The 17,549-nt window shown below is 39.3% G+C and overlaps 1 pseudogene; it reads left to right on the forward strand.

The window, feature by feature from the left end:
• On the forward strand, positions 13,643 to 17,041 carry LOC106502499 (annotated as a pseudogene).

Here is a 17,549-nt window from a genome sequence, read left to right on the forward strand (position 1 = left end):
CCTGGGATGTTCCCATGAGCCTTAGATTCATTGCTCACATACAGGTTTACTTTTTCTGTGTTGAGAGTATGCTGTGCAGAAAATTCTCATTTATATTGTGTGTGCACACTCAGTTTCTCAGTCATGTCTGAGTCTTTGCCATCCCATGCCCACCAGTCTGTCCATGGGATTCTCCAGGCAAGCATACTGGAGTGGATTGCCTTTTCCTACTCCAGGGGATCTTCATGACCCAGGGATCAAACCTGCATCTCCTGCATTGGCAGACATATTCTCTACCACTGCGCCACCTGAGAAGCCCTCATTTATATCAATGACATTTATTTCAAAATCGAATCTTTTTTTAATAGCATCTATAACCCATGCTATTGAATGCCTACTCTATGACAGTCTACATTAGCAACTGAGGCCACTAAGTATTGATATAACAAAACATGATTCCTCTCTACAAGTTGAGGACATGTAAACAATGTTTCAACTACACTATGAGAGGTATGAACAAGCTGTTATGGGCTTTCCATGGAGAAAGTGTCAATAATTGGGAGAAACAGAGAAGGTTTCCTTTAGAAGATGATGTGTAAATTTGAAAGATAAGTGGGAATTTTTCAAGAAGAAATGTCAGGGAATGTTCATACTGTGCAAAAAGGGCAGCAAATATCAAAACAATAAATTGAATTTTAGTAATGGCAAGAATTTTGATTTGGCCGGTACGAAGGGTGTGTGTTTGTGTATATGTGTGCTCCTCTTGGGTGAGTGTATCTGTCAATGTTTGTTCAGGAAAATACCAGCACTTTCTATATTGCAGGGTTGAAATGTTTAATTCAGGGCATTAGGAAGCTTACACTCATTGGAAGTCCTTGAGGAGATGGACTATCATGATATGGAATTTCTATGGAATGATTCTCAAGAACCTGCTCAGAAGGTGCTTCAAATTTCAAAACCACTCAAGTACCTGCTTGCAATGTAAGAAAATATTGCAAAGAGAAATAATACCCTGTTTTCTCTTTACCTTCCGAATCTTGTGTGATGCCTCTCAATGGCTGATTCTAATTCAGAATTGAGCATCATGGGAAGGATATTCCCAGCATCCTCTTTGTTCTTGGTTTCTTCTGACCTTTGGGAGACTAGAATGCCACTGAGTTGATGGGAGACAAGTCAGTTCAGTGAGACAGGTGAGACTGGTGTCCTGCCGTAAGGCTTTCATGACTCAGTATGTGTTCGTACTTTATCTTAGAATCATTGGGAGAATTGTTAAATGTTTTAACGCAGAGTGAAATGATTAACTGAGTTTACACACATTAATCTGTTATAATTTTTTACCAGAAATTATTACCAGATTTCTAATTATTTCTAATTATTTACCAGAAATTATTATCAGAAATCTAATTCTATAAATTTAAAGAGGAAAAACTTAGGAAAGAAGCCTCTGATATTTTGGGAATTATGTGCAGTTTGGATTAAAGGAATAAAGGTAAAAGGCAGAGAGGCCAAGTGCTTTCTAAGCCCTTCCTTACCTTAATAACCAAGTTTTAGCTCTGTAAGCATTAAATTAACACCTTGACATCACCGTTGTGCCTCCAGAAAGAAAGGGCCCAGAGAGTCTCCACTTCTGTACTTCTCGGTCCTTATCCAACTGACTGGAAACAAAAGTCTGTCTCTGTAAAGGTCACCTGTGACTTCTGTGGCAGAGAATGCTGGCTGTCTACTGGAAACTGATGCCCCTGGTACAGCTGAGAAGTGGCTGCTTGGCTCTGGACTCTCATTCCCAGGCCCTTTGCATCTACATGGGACCATGTTAGTGAATTCTGTTCCATGGAACATAGGTAAAGATGAAATATACCATGTCGAGAACTGGTGCAGAAAAACTTTCCACACCATCCAATGAACTCTTTTCCCAACTGCTGGCCAGATAAAGTCCTACTGAGTGAGCTTGGAAGTCACATATTAAAAAAGAATCTCAAGGAACTTAGGTCCGGGGACCAGCTTGACCCCCACACCATCTTGCCGTCACCACTACCAACTGAATATTACATAAGCAAGAAAAAATACTTTTAAATCACTAAATCACTGACATTGTGTAGCTTTTTGGTTGCTAGAGTTGGTAATACTTTTCTTTATGTTTGTCGTCATTGTTGTTGTGTAGTCACTAAATTGTGTCTGACTTTTTTGCGATCTCATAAACTGTAGGCTGACAGGCTCCTCTGTCCATAGGATTTCCCAGGCAAGAATACAGGAGTGGGTTGCCATTTCCTTCTCCAGGGGATCTTCCTGACCCAGGGATTGAACCTACCTCTCCTACATTGCAGGTGGATTCTTTACCTTTGAGCCACCAGGGAAGCCCCCTTTCTTTATGCTTTGTTGTTGTTGTCCAGTGGCCAAGTCATGTCCAACTGTTTGAGACTCCGTGGACTGCAGCACTCCAGGCTTCTTTATGGTAGTTTGTAATAGTAAGTACCATCTCTTTAGCATGTGATGCTGGTGGACATTTAAGAGACAATGTCTTTTGGGTACATGAAATTGTAGATACAGAATTTAGGAGGATCTGACTGTGAAGAAAGCTGAGCGCCAAAGAATTGATGCTTTTGAACTGTGGTGGAGACTCTTGAGAGTCCCTTGGACCGCAAGGAGATCCAACCAGTCCATTCTAAAGGAGATCAGCCCTGGGTGTTCATTGGAAGGACTGATGCTGAAGCTGAAACTCCAGTACTTTGGCCACCTCATGCAAAGTGTTGACTCATTGGAAAAGACTTTGATGCTGGGAGGGATTGGGGGCAGGAGGAGAAGGGGATGACAGAGGATAAGATGGTTGGATGGCATTACCGACTCGATGGGCATGAGTTTGAGTGAACTCCGGGAGCTGGTGATGGACAGGGAGGCCTGGCGTGCTGCGATTCATGGGGTCGCAGAGTCGGACACGACTGAGTGAACTGAACTGAACTGAATATACAGGATTTTGGAGACATTAGCACATAGGTAGAAGCTGAAACCAGAGTAGGATGCTTCAGGAAAAAATAGATAGAACGAGAAAAGAGAGCCAAAGTAGGAATCTTGCAGAGTCCAGCAGTAAGGGTGCAGGCAGGGGAACAAGTGGCAGCAAAAAGAGAATCAACTACACCCTGTCCTAGAATTCCTGAGAATTCAAAGGAAGGAAGACTGTGTCAAAGCCTGCAGATAAATAATGTTTCACCAGAGTAAGAGAACAAAAGTAAAATTGCTGTGCAGTGAGGAGTAAAATAAAAGGTAGGGCAAGTAGAAACAGAAACTGCAGCTTATTCTAGAATTGCAGCAGCGCAGGAAGGAGACATATGCCTTCAAGGTCAGCAGAATGAGCAGATGCATTTTTAGTGAGAGGGTGAGTTAAACAAGCTTGTGCATGAGAAGAGCCACTGAGAGAGGATATATTGGAGATAAAAAAGGAAGTGAATGTTGAAAAGGGCTTGGAGGACACAATAGAATGGAAAATCCAAGAGGAGAGGGGCTGTGTCTGTTTGGTTAACACTGTAACCCCAGGCTTTGAATATTCTGGCGCTGGAAGGCACTCAATAAACATTTATTGAAGGAACCCATGATGAGAGGAAAAGGGAAGGGAGGGAAAGATGAAATCAAGGATACAGATAGCGGTGTTATCTTTGGAAGAAATTAGGCAAGGCATCCTCTGGGATGGAATCAGAAGGGGGAAAGATGAAGAACATGCAGATAATATAGGGGGCAGAGTTTGTGACTGATGGTAGCTATTTTCTCTGTAAGGTAGGAGGCTAGGCCATCTGTTTAAAATGAGTGGGCAAGTCCAGCTAAGTGATTTCAGGAAGAATGATAAAGGTTTGTAACAGTTACTGTATAAATGAATATGGTTATTTGCTTAAGATGAGATTACTGGATAATTCTAACAATGCACAAATTGTGAGAATAAGTTCATTCACTTGAGATTAATGAGAGCCAACTCATTGGAAAAGATCCTGATGCTGGGAAAGATTGAAAAAAAAAGGAGAAGGGGGCAGCAGAAGATGAGATGGTTAGATAGTGTCACCAACACAGTGGAGATCAATTTGAGCAAATTCTGGGAGATAGTGGAGGACAGAGTGTGCTGCAATCTTTGGGTCACAAAGAGTCGGACATGAATTAATTACTGAACAACAACAACAATAAATGAATAAATTTATTCATTGAATTTTAAAGAAAAATTAGTAAAACATAAACCACTGGATACATTCAATTTTAATAAGATTAAGATTTAAACTTAAAACCTGCATATGAATATGTTCTCAGATTATTTAGAGCAAAATTGGCTATCTGCTCTAAAATTAAGCAATTATATTATAAAATTTCAGATATTACAACTGTCTTTCTCCATGAACCCTTTTTCCCTTCCAGTTTTATTGACACACAGCACTACTGTGTATTTTTAAAATGCACTTCATCATTGGTATAAAATTATGGAAAAAAAAAACAAACCTATCCTTAATTCTTTGATTCAGTTGCTGCTGCTGCTGCTAAGTTGCTTCAGTCGTGTCCGACTCTGTGCAACCCCATGGGTGGCAGCCCATCAGACTCCCCCATCCCTGGGATTCTCCAGGCAAGAACACTGGATCAGCTAACAAGTCTTAAATAATGCATTTTTATGAAGAAAACATAAGTGAATAAATCCTATGTGAATACTTGAGTAGATTTTATAGACTGAAAGACTCTGAATATGTAGATTTCATAATGCTGAACATAAAGAAGACTTGTATGGCAATACAAGCTGTTTGCTTGGTTTTTAAATATACTGTCAAGGTATCTACTTTTGCTTAATCATCCTTTTCCAGATATAACCTTGGACATGCCTTCCCTCATTCCTCCAAGGAACTTTTATTGGACACTTTTAGAGCAAGGGGAACATAGTGAAGACCAGGATGGCATACTTTTCCTGACTTCATAGAAATGAATAAATGAATATGTTCTTTAGCCTTACCATGAGCTCATCCCAAATTTTTTCCATGAATCACAGACTCCTCCCTCTTCACAATTTTGTTAAGGGTCCCTGCTGAATTGGGCTCACCAGTTAATTGTGTGTTATCTCATTTTGTCATGATCATATGTGTGACTTATTTTTGGACCATGCTGTGTGGCTTGCGGGACCAGGGATCAAACCATACTTTCTGTAATGGAAACATGGAGTCTTGACCACTGGACCACCAAGGAATCCTCACATTTGACTTTTTAAATACAATGATCTGCAGTATACATAAACTTGGGGCTACTCTCCATTAGGCTGGGGCAATTCAGAGGTAATGCAATAAAGGTCATTATCTGTGGAAATCCCTTTCATTATCATTTTGTTATGATTTATACTGTGGTGGGTTCTCTTTTTAAGGGCAGAAGCTCCCTCAGGGAGATAATATATGAATCTTAGCTTTAAGCACTTATTTTTCCCCTTGATATAGAGTGGCTCTGGAATTTCATGCTTCAGATGGGAGTTGAAAGTTTTAATTTATAATTTTATTATTATAGAGCAGTGAGTTGAGATGGGGGAATCTCTATTTTTCAGTCACCATGTGATGGTTAATATTTCCTACTGTAAGAAGCCATATTTGCCAAGATAATTTAATTTTACAATATTTACTTTTTGTCACTGAATGATGTGTACAAATAAAAATAAGCCATAGACTAAAAGGTCCTTTCATATTTATAAATGAAGTAAGTAAATTCTTTTTTGGCAAACATTACAAATTATTTTTTTTCTACTGTGATAAAAACACAGAACTTGAGATCTATTCTTTTTACAGACTTTTAAGTGTATAATACAGGATTTTAACTATAAGCATGATATTATATGAAAGTGAAAATCACTCAGTTGTGTCTGACTCTTTGCGACCCCATGGACATACCGTCCATGGAATTCTCCAGGCAGAATACTGGAGTGGGTAGCCTTTCCCTTCTCCAGGGATTTTCCCAACCCAGGGATTGAACCCAGGTCTCCAGCATTGCAGGCAGACAGGTCTCCAGCATTGCAGGCAGATTCTTTACTAGCTGAGCCACAAGGGAATCCTACTGGAGTGGGTAGCCTATCCCTTCTCCATCAGATCTTTCCAACCCAGGAATCGAACCGGGTGCTCCTGCATTGCGGGTGGATTCCTTACCAACTGAGCTATGAGGGAAGCCCATGATATTATATAGTGGATCTTTAAATCCATTGAACAGCAATTCTTATTTTCCCCTGCCACCAGCCCATGGCAACCACCATTCTTCTTTCTGTTTCTGTGAGTTTGACTACCTTAGATGGTCATATAAGTGACTCTTTGGTAAAGAATTTGCCTGCAATGCGGAAGACCTGGGTTCGATCCCTGAGTTGGGAAGGTCCCCTAGAAGAGGGCATGGCAACCCGCTGCAGTCTATTTGTTGCCATCTCTTCCTGTTGAATGATTCATGCATTTTATGTTACTCCCTATAGATTGTCAAGCATGTACTACCCACTAATTCTAGTTTATCTTTCTTCTCAAATACCAGTGTGTTTTCCTTTTCTCTTTATCTGACCCTCTCTTTCTTCTTTTTTGGAATAATTGCTCGCTGCTTACTAAGAGTGCCTTGAAGCTAGATCTATAATTCAAGCACTGATTTTTAAACAGAATCCAAGAGTTGTATTTGAGGCTGGTCCGATGGTGTATCTGCCATATGCCATTGAAATAATCCATTGTTTATCACTGTTTTATTTTGTTTTTATACAGTTTTGTACTACTTGGGTGTGATATGGCACTGTTAGCTTATCCACTTCGAAATTAACCATACCAGCTGGAGAAGTGTAATTTAGAGGGGTAGCACATGGATCTGTGAATGATGACATCTTGAGTGTGTTCTGAGGGTGTCTCTTATGTGTCTGTATATCCTAGTTTCACCCAAATAAAGCATGAAAATTAGTATACACATCCATACTCACTCCCGTACATATGCATAAAAATTTTTGCATTGTTTAGGTTTCTCTGAAATGTCAAGAGAATGAAAACAATAGTATATGGAATTCCTTTAAATCATAGCAAGTGTATGGTATTTAAATATATTCAAGCATAGAATGACATCTAAATAATATCTGGGTGGTTATTTCCAATATTCTTTTCCACAGTTTTGCCTCATTTTGCTGTCAATTGTTTGTTTCTCTGCCTCCTTCCTTTCATTGTTCCTTCCTTATTCTCCTTCATTTACACATATTTACTGAACATCAACTGTGACCCAGAAATTTCTACGATGAATACGATAGTCAAGGAAATGTTTTATAGATGGGACACACATATAAAAGCACATGCATAATGAAAGATCTGATCTTTAATAGTAGTAAGCTTTATAGAGAAAAGTTGTTGTGTGACAGAGATAGATGGATGACACTGGAATAATTATTTTCCTTTAGAAAGTCAAATAAGACACCTCTAAGGAGGTAGCATTTGAGTTGACACCTAAATGATAAAAACCACCCAACCACAGTGGGACTGGGGGCTCGGTATTCTATACAAACAGCATCTGTGAGCTTTTGTGGGGTGCAAGGAGCATAAAACAATCCAGGAACAGTTACTGAGAAAAAGCGAAAGGACATGAATTCAGAGAGGTAGGCAGAGTTCAGAGAGGTAGGCAGAGTTCCGTTCACATATGGTGATGAAGGTCATGGGGAATGGGTTAGGCTTTATTTCAACTGTAACAGGAAACTATTGGAAAGTTTTAGGCAGGAAAGTGATATGGTTTGACTTGCATCTTAAGAAGATCCTTATGGCTGCTGCATACCAAATGACAAGGGCAAATAATGGAAGCAAGAACTGGGAACACTGAAATGCTTTGTCCTAGGCTACAAAGTAAATCACAGAACTAGAACTTTTTCTTCCCGACTCAAAGTCCAGTTCTCTGTATTATCACCTTGTGACCTCATTATTTTATACTTATTTTTCTATTGTCTTGTCCTCCAGACAAGATCTTCTTTCCTCTCTTAACTCTTCTAGCAGTTACTCAGTTACCCTTTAATTCATTTTTCTTGACCTTGCCTAATTATAGAAGCATGTTATACTGTTTCTATTAAGGCATGCCCTTTAGTGAGGGTATGTTTTGCGCATCTGTTGTATCTTTAATTATATGTAAAAATATGGTTCTAGGATAAAACTGAACAGATTAATACTCTTCCTGCTAATAGAGAACACTGAGAAATAGTGCAGTCCTAGAGAAACACTAATTTTTAGTGATTACAAGTGCTCTGTATCAATGGCATCCACTGATTCTATTTACTTTTTCCAGGGAAAAAGGATTACTTTTATAAAATAACTTGTCTATAGAAATGTGGCATAATACATATATAGTTTAAAAAGTGGAAATTTTAGATGAAAAATATATATTATGTAGCCATCTTATTTTAAAGTAGAACAAAATAAAACTGCTGCCAATATCCACAGTAAAAAAAAAAATAATTTTTCCCCTTGTTTTGCTTATCCATTTACTTCTTAATTCAGCAAATCCTTATGGGGTAATCTGTGTGTGCTAGAGATGAAAGCTCTCACCTCTCTTTGACTTCTGAAGTGCTAATCTTTCTTGGTTTGTCCATTTCTTACTTTGCTGGATGATTTACTTTCTTGACTTATGTATTCTTGCAATTTAGTTATGGTGTTCTTACATATCTCTGCCAGAGTGAAGATTTTCATCCTGACCCAGGGATCGAACTTGAGTCTCCCACATTGCAGGCAGACTCTACCAACTGAGTCATCAGGGAAGGACACAATGTTAAATGTCAAGCTTACTGCTAGTTCTGCTTGTGATTCCTTTGTTTTCAAGTTGTAATGATAATGCTTCTTCCAGTCACTGGTTCTGGACTTGAAATAGTTTTTTCTCTCTGATAAGGACACTACATTAGAATCCTACCCTTGAACCATAATTTCACATCTGGCTCAGACTTCTCTGCACATTCCTTACTTCAGACACTTCTGTCTTGCGTTCACTTCATCCCATAGGATATCATTCAGGTGTTGGGACAGTACTTCCTGCCTGTGTAACCTAAGAGAGATTCCAACATCTTTTCTGTGATCTGTCACTTACTCAAAGCAACTCACTACAATCTGCTGGTTTTCCAGTCCCTCCAGATGGCGCTATTGGTAAAGCACTCGCTTGCCAATGCAGGAGACATAAGACACGCAGGTTCGATTCCTGGTTTGGAAAGATCCCCCGGAGAAGGGCATGGCAACCCACTCCAGTATTCTGGCCTGGAGAATCCCATGGACAGAGGAGCCTGGTGATCTACAGTCCGTAGGGTCACAAAGAGTCTCACATGACTGAAGCAACTTAGCACACACACGTGCATGCATAATACACACATTGGCATTTCTAAGATCACAAATAACTTTCTATTTGGCATATTCAATGGGCATTCATCAGGGGTCCCAGTCTGTTCTGGTTTTTTGCATACTTGTCTTCTCTAACCCAGTGTTTTGCTGGTTCTCCTCTCTTCCCTGCTTCTTCCATAGACTTCTTCCATATGACTCATCTTTTAAAGTCAGTGTTTCTCAGGATTCTATCCCTGAATCATTTGCCATTTCAAATACCTAGTGGCAAATCTTGTCCTCTCTCTTATTTCAACCCCTACACCCCAGCCTTAATCCTCATTCTCTAGATTCATATATCCAGTTTTCTGTCAACCACTCTTCAGCTTCTTGATGCTACTATTTCAGAAACTGAATGTGTCAGCTTCTCTCAAAATTTCTCCTTTTTCTATACTTCCTGTTTAATTAACATCCTCTTCCACAGTTCTGTATCTACACAGTGATAGGTTCTGATAATTTTAATGCCTAAGTACTTCTTGCCATTTTCTGCTCCTTCCTTTTGTCTCCACTACCTCAATTCTGACTAGATCATCAAAGTGGAAACAAAGCGGTAAGTGTTAATTGCTCAGTGGTGTCTGACTCTTTGTGATCCCATGGACTGTAGCCCGCCAGGCTCCTCTGTCCATGGGATGCTCCAGGCAAGAATACTGGAGTCGGTTGCCATTTCCTCCTCCAGAGGATCTTCCCAACCCAAGGATTGAAATGATCTTCTTACTCATTTTCCTGACTCTAATTTTTCACCTTCAAGCCCATACTCTAAAGAACTGATGCAAAACTCTATTTAAGATGTCAATAACACTAAATAAGCTGTTCTTCATGATCTACAGACTAAATTTGAAACTCCTTTGATAATACATACAAGCTATTCATGATCTTACCTATCCAGCTTCATTGCTTACAATCACTTCCTGGAATTCTGGTTCAGCAAAACCAAATTACTTGTGATTTTCTATAACTTTTTCCTCATGTTTGTGTCTTTGGTCCTGTGGTCTGTTTACTTGGAGACTTCCCTTCCCTTACCTGGCTGGCTTCCCCCTTTTATCTGCCTTCATGGACAGCCACCTGCTATTCATCTTCAGTTTAATGTCATTTCTTCTAGCATAACCACTGTAACACTGGCATTCCTGTTCAGCCTCCTGCCATGCTGAGCTAGATGTCCTTCAGCTCGACTCCAACGTACTGTGTGCATATCTGTATTGTCTTAGTTTTCTATTTATGTGTCATAACTTATTTTGCATTCTCAGTGGTACCTGGCTTACCACTAATCATGAAACATGACTCAATAAATACTTACGTGTTGCTCAATTTTCAAGTAAGCTCTTTAAAGAGGCAAGATGAATGCTGTTACTCTCGTGGCATTAGTTTTTCCCATCCTTTATTAATTCTTTAGAAAATTCTTTCCCATTCTTTAAAAATTTAGAATTTTCTAAATTCTTTACTAAATTTAGTAAGTTTAGCAGCTTACTAAATAGTTTGGGAATGGTTGTATTGGGAGATTTACTTTGTTATGGAAGACAGTTTCAGAAATTTTGAATAAAACCAAATCTTTCAAATGATATAAATTTTGTTTCTTTTCTAAGTTTGTGTTTTCACCAACTATAGTTAATAAATAGTCATCAAAAAAATGACAATCTTCTTTTTGAAAATTATCTTAATTTCAAAGGAATTAACAGGATATAACTTTTCTTGAAATATTTATTTTATTATTAATCATGCTACCAATTCATTGCAAAATCCTGATATTGGATAACTTTCTTAATGTTTGTATTTCTTTTCTATTAACTACTAATTCCTAATAATAATTATTAAGGCTAATAGGACATCCAACCTAGAAATTATGTAATAGAAGCTGTTTTTAATAGTGTATAGATGATGCTATGAAAGTCCTGCACTCAATATGCCAGCAAATTTGGAAAACTCAGCAGTGGCCACAGGACTGGAAAAGGTCACTTTTCATTCCAATCCCAAAGAAAGGCAATGCCAAAGAATGTTCAAACTACTGCACAATTGTACTCATCTCATATGCTGGTAAAGTAATGCTCAAAATTCTCCAAGCCAGGCTTCAGCAATACATGAACCGTGAACTTCCTGATGTTCAAGCTGGTTTTAGAAAAGGCAGAGGAACAGAGATCAAATTGCCAACATCTGCTGGATCATGGAAAAAGCAAGAGAGTTCCAGAAAAACATCTATTTCTGCTTTATTGACTATGCCAAAGCCTTTGACTGTGTGGATCACAATAAACTGTGGAAAATTCTGAGAGAGATGGGAATACCAGACCACCTGACCTGCCTCTTGAGAAATCTGTATGCAGGTCAGGAATCAACAGTTAGAAATGGACATGGAACAACAGACTGGTTCCAAGTAGAAAAAGGAGTATGTCAAGTCTGTATATTGTCACCCTGCTTATTTAACTTATATGCAGAGTTAATGAGAAATGCTGGACTGGAAGAAACACAAGCTGGAATCAAGATTGCCGGGAGAAATATCAATAACCTCAGATAGGCAGATGACACCACTCTTATGGCAGAAAGTGAAGAGGAACTAAAATGCCTCTTGATGAAAGTGAAAGAGGAGAGTGAAAAAGTTGGCTTAAAGCTCAACATTCAGAAAACGAAGATCATGGCATCTGGTCCCATCACTTCATGGGAAATAGATGGGGAAACAGTGGAAACAGTGCCAGACTTTTTTTGGGGGGAGGCTCCAAAATCACTGCAGATGGTCATTGCAGCCATGAAATTAAAAGACGCTTACTTCTTGGAAGAAAAGTTATGACCAACTTAGATAACATATTGAAAAGCAGAGACATTACTTTGCTGACTAAGGTCCGTCTAGTCAAGGCTATGGTTTTTCCAGTGGTCATGTATGGATGTGAGAGTTGGACTGTGAAGAAAGCTGAGCGCTGTAGAATTGATGCTTTTGAACTGTGGTGTTGGAGAAGACTCTTGAGAGTCCCTTGGACTGCAAGGAGATCCAACCAGTCCATTCTAGAGGAGATTAGTCCTGGGTGTTTTTTGGAAGGAATGATGCTAAAGCTGAAACTCCAGTACTTTGGCCACCTCATGCAAAGAGTTGACTCATTGGAAAAGACTTTGATGCTGGGAGGGATTGGGGGCAGGAGGAGAAGGGGGCGACAGAGGATGAGATGGCTGAATGGCACCACTGACTTGATGGACGTGAATCTGAGTGAACTCGGGAGTTGGTGATGGACAGGGAGGCCTGGTGTACTGCGATTCATGGGGTCGCAAAGAGTCAAACATGACTGAGCAACTGAACTGAACTGAACTGAACTGAACTGATTAATATATACAGTGAGTATGTAAACCCTCAATTTTTAATGTGATACTATTTATTTATTAAATATTGTTTTCAAAGCACTGTCCTTGAATTTTTTATCTATCAGTTCAGTTCAGTCACTCAGTCATATCTGACTCATTGCGACCCCATGGACTGCCGCATACCAGGCTTCCCTGCTTATCACCAACTCCTGGAGCTTGCTCAAACTCATGTCCATCGAGTCAGTGATGCCATCCAGCCATCTCATCCTCTATCGTCCCCTCCTCCTCCTGCCTTCAATCTTTCACAGCATCAGGGTCTTTTCTAACAAGTCAGTTCTTTGTATCAGGTGGCCAAAGTATTGGAACTTCAGCTTCAGCATCAGTCCTTCCAATGAATATTCAGGACTGATTTCCTATAGGGCTGACTGGTTGGATCCCCTTGCTGTCCAACAAGAGTCTTCTCCAACACCACAGTTCAAAATCATAATTCTTTGGCTTTTGACTTTCTTTATGGTCCAGCTCTTGCATCCATATATGGCTGCTAGAAAAACCATAGCTTTGACTATATGAACCTTTGTCAGCCAAGTAATGTCTCTGTTTTTTAATATGTTGTCTAGGTTGGTCATAGGTTTTCTTTCAAGGAGCAAGAGTCTTTTAATTTTATGGCTGCAGTCACCATCTGCAGTGATTTTGGAGCCCAGGAAAATAAAGTCTCTCACTGTTTCCATTGTTTCCCCATTTATTTGGGGATGGGACTGGATGCCATGATCTTAGTTTTATCTCTAATAACTCCTTTAATTTGATCATAGACAATAAAGTCTTACTATCTTTATTTTACAAATGTGGTAATCTATATATGCAACCAACAAGTAAATTGGCCAAACATACCTGTCATGGACTGAATTGTGTTCCCCCTAAATTCGCATGTTGGTGCCTTAACCTCAACATGACTGTATTTGGAGACAGTTTCATTCATTAAGGAGATGAATAGGGCTAGATGAGGTCACAGGGGTGGGTGCCTCATCCAATAAGACTGGTGTCCTTATAAGATGAGGAAGAGAGCCCGGGGATGTATGCACACAGAAAAAAGATCATGTGAGAGCACAGCAAGAAGCTGCCCATCAGCAAGCCACGGAGAGAGAGCTCACCAGAAACCAGCCCTACTGGCAGCATGATCCTGGCCTTCCAGCCACTAGAATGGTGAAAAAAGAAATTTCTGTTGCTTAAAACACCCAGAATATCCTGTGGTATTCTGTTATAGCAGGTATGCAGTCTAATATAATGTCCAACTACAAGTAGTAGAGAGAAATTAAACCCATCCAAGATGGCTTCAAGCCCATTCTCAACTATTACACTGATTTATGAATTTGCCTTGACTCCTAGTTCAATTAAAGAATGTATATAATGACTATTTGTTAATATACTTAGTTGCTTAACTTCATGAATATTTTCTCTTCAATAATTATTTAATGCTTCTTAGAAATCAATTTTGGATGATTTATGAAGTTTTTAAAAAGATAGCCATGCCATTCTAAACTAAGAATGTATATAATTTTTGATCTTACATTTAAAATTAAATCCTTAAAAGGTAATCAAAAAGTTTGGAAAAAAAATTTAATTGCCTAAATCGTTAAAAGAATATATACAGTGATATAATGTAACCATTAAGAACCAATTTTGGAGACTATTTTATGATATGAGAGATGTTTTCAATTTTGAATATAAAAGGTTGTAATATTATGGACAATAGAACCATCCCAACTTTGTTAAATTAGGTACTTACATTAGTACCTATGCATATTAATTCTAACACACATATACCATGCATATAAGTATGTACATGTACCCATATATCCATACATAGATGTGCAGTAAAAAGAATGATGGAAATATACCAACATATTAACATATGGTTATCTCTGGTGGTGGATTATAAGTAATTTTTATTTTTCTTTATATACATTTTGTACTTCTCATCGAACATAGGTAACATGTCTATTTTTTTTTCTCAAAATTTCAAGTTATATGATTCAGTCAGTTCAGTTCAGTTCATCGCTCAGTCATGCCCAACACTGCGACCCATGAATCGCAGCACGTCAGGCCTCCCTGTCCATCACCAACTCCCAGAGTTTACTCTGACTCATGGCCATCGAGTCAGTGATGCCATCCAGCCATCTCATCCTCGGTCATCCCCTTCTCCTCCTGGCCCCAATCCCTCCCAGCATCAGAGTCTTTTCCAATGAGTCAACTCTTCGCATGAGGTGGCCAAAGTATTGGAGTTTCAGCTTCAGCATCAGTCCTTCCAATGAACACCAGGACTGATCTCCTTCAGAATGGACTGGTTGGATCTCCTTGCAGTCCAAGGGACTCTCAAGAGTCTTCTCCAGCACCACAGTTCAAAAGTATCAATTCTTTGGCGTTCAACTTTCTTCACAGTCCAACTCTCACATCCATACATGACCATTGGAAAAACCATAGCCTTGACGAGATGGACCTCAGTCGGCAAAGTAACATCTCTGCTTTTCATTATGTTATCTAAGTTGGTCAAAACTTTTCTTCCAAGGAGCAAGCGTCTTTTAATTTCATGGCTGCAGTCACCATCTGCAGTGATTTTGGAGCCTCCCCCCAAAAAAGTCTGGCACTGTTTCCACTGTTTCCCCATCTATTTCCCATGAAGTGATGGGACCAGATGCCATGATCTTCGTTTTCTGAATGTTGAGCTTTAAGCCAACTTTTTCACTCTCCTCTTTCACTTTCATCAAGAGGCATTTTAGTTCCTCTTCACTTTCTGCCATAATTGCATTCATCTCACATGCTAGTAAAGTAATGCTCAAATTTCTCCAAGCCAGGCTTCGGCAATATGTGAACTGTGAACTTCCAGATGTTCAAGCTGGTTTTAGAAAAGGCAGAGGAACCAGAGATCATATTGTCAACATCTGCTGGATCATGGAAAAAGCAAGAGAGTTTCAGAAAAACATCTATTTCTGCTTTATTGACTATGCCAAAGCCTTTGACTGTGTGGATCACAGTAAACTGAGGAAAATTCTGAAAGAGATGGGAATACCAGACCACCTGACCTGCCTCTTGAGAAACCTATACGCAGGTGAGGAAGCAACAGTCAGAACTAGACATGGAACAACAGACTGGCTCCACATAGGAAAAGGAGTACGTTATATGATTAGGAAACCATTAACGACAAATTCAGCAGCTTTCTTGAGCTGATTTTGCATTCGTCCAATTAGACCACTTAGTTTACTTTCAAACAGCCTCAAGTTGCTCTATGTTCTCAAGTTCTGGAGAATAGATAGATCCTTAATATGTCCAATGAAAACTATTTTTAAAAATCAAGCAAATGGAGCACTTCAGTATTATTTTCTTCTTCAAGCTGTGCTGACTATAGGTGGCAAAATTACCCATTGTTATCTACTTGGAAGAGTATTCTGATACCCAGAGGCCAAGAGGAACTTAAATTATGGATGCCTGTGAAGGCCTGTTTTCTTTTCTTTATTTATTTTTTGGTCTTATTCCCTCTGAGTCTGATGATGTTAGCCATTTAACATAGTAGACTAAATATCTATTACTTGGATATTTTGGATTAAATTTGGCTATTTGAGTTAATTATTTGGATAAAGTATCAATGGAAGAAGAAAATATATATTGCACTTAAGAGTTTAACAATAAACTCTCTTTTCATGGTTCTTAATTATAGGAAAAACGTTTTGTACAGTTTTGTTTAAAATGCTCTGTAAGGACAATATAAAAGTGAGTATTTCATTCCTTGCTTCTTCTGTACAGTGTGTATGTATAAGTCCATAGGTTGTAAAAGTTAATTCTACACAATATTGCGCGAAGAAATTTACCTTTGTCTCTGCTCATCTCCAGCATTTTAAATTCACAAACTTTAATTCTACTTTACTGTAGTTTTTTTTTTTTTTAAATTCTAGAGTACTGTAAAAAAGAGAGTAAGAAAACTTAAGCCAATACTACTACTGCTACTACTACTGCTACTACTACTGCTACTACTACTACTACTACTACTACTATTACTACTACTACTACTATAGGCCGCCAGGAGGAGCAGGAGAGTGAGCGCCGCGTATGGACAGCGGTAGCAGGGGGCCCGCGGGGCAGGAGTCCTGGGGACAAGAAGTCCAGAAGGCACAGCCGGCGCACAGAAACCTACTCGATGTACATCTACAAGGTGCTGAAGCAGGTGCACCCCAAATCAGCATCTCCTCCAAGGCCATGAGCTTCATGAACTCGTTTGTGAACGATGTGTTTGAGCGGCTGGCAGGCGAGGGCGCCTGGCTGGCCCAGTACTCGGCCGAACCACAGTGACGTCCCGGGAGGTCCAGACAGCCGTGCATCTGCGGCTGCCTGGGGAGCTGGCCAAGCATGCAATGTCCGAGGGTACCAAGGCTGTGACCAAGTACACCAGCTCCAAGTGACCCGGGGGCCCAACCTTAATAAAGGCTGAACAGCTCACTAATAATAATAATATAAAAAAGAGGAAGGAAATGAAAATAGGTTTGAGAGAAAACAGGGTGTGACTATGGGATGTGTAAGTGTAATAATCTAATTCTGTAACTGCATGATTCAATATAATATGTACAGGTGATTGGAAATCATGTATTTTGTATTGACCAGGAAAATTCAACACTGACAGGGGATCAGTCACCTAGCCTCTCTTCCTTTTCCTCCCAGTAGGTGCATGTATCTGGAGAGTTTTATTGAGAGAGAAAGTAAAAGAGGGAGAGAAAGCAAAAGAGACAGAAAGCCATCCACCTTCTAATACTCTTTGTTTTAAAGTATTCTAATGATGACGCTTACATAAAGTGAAAAAAAAAAATCAGAGAATGAAACGGGAATCATAAGATCATTCAACCGTTTCATAGCTCGGTTATATAAGTGGGTTCTCTCCTTAAATTAATTGACTAGGGAAAATACATTCAAGAA

The sequence above is a fragment of the Capra hircus genome, chromosome 1 (genome assembly GCF_001704415.2).
Source record: "Capra hircus breed San Clemente chromosome 1, ASM170441v1, whole genome shotgun sequence".
Lineage (NCBI taxonomy): Eukaryota > Metazoa > Chordata > Mammalia > Artiodactyla > Bovidae > Capra > Capra hircus.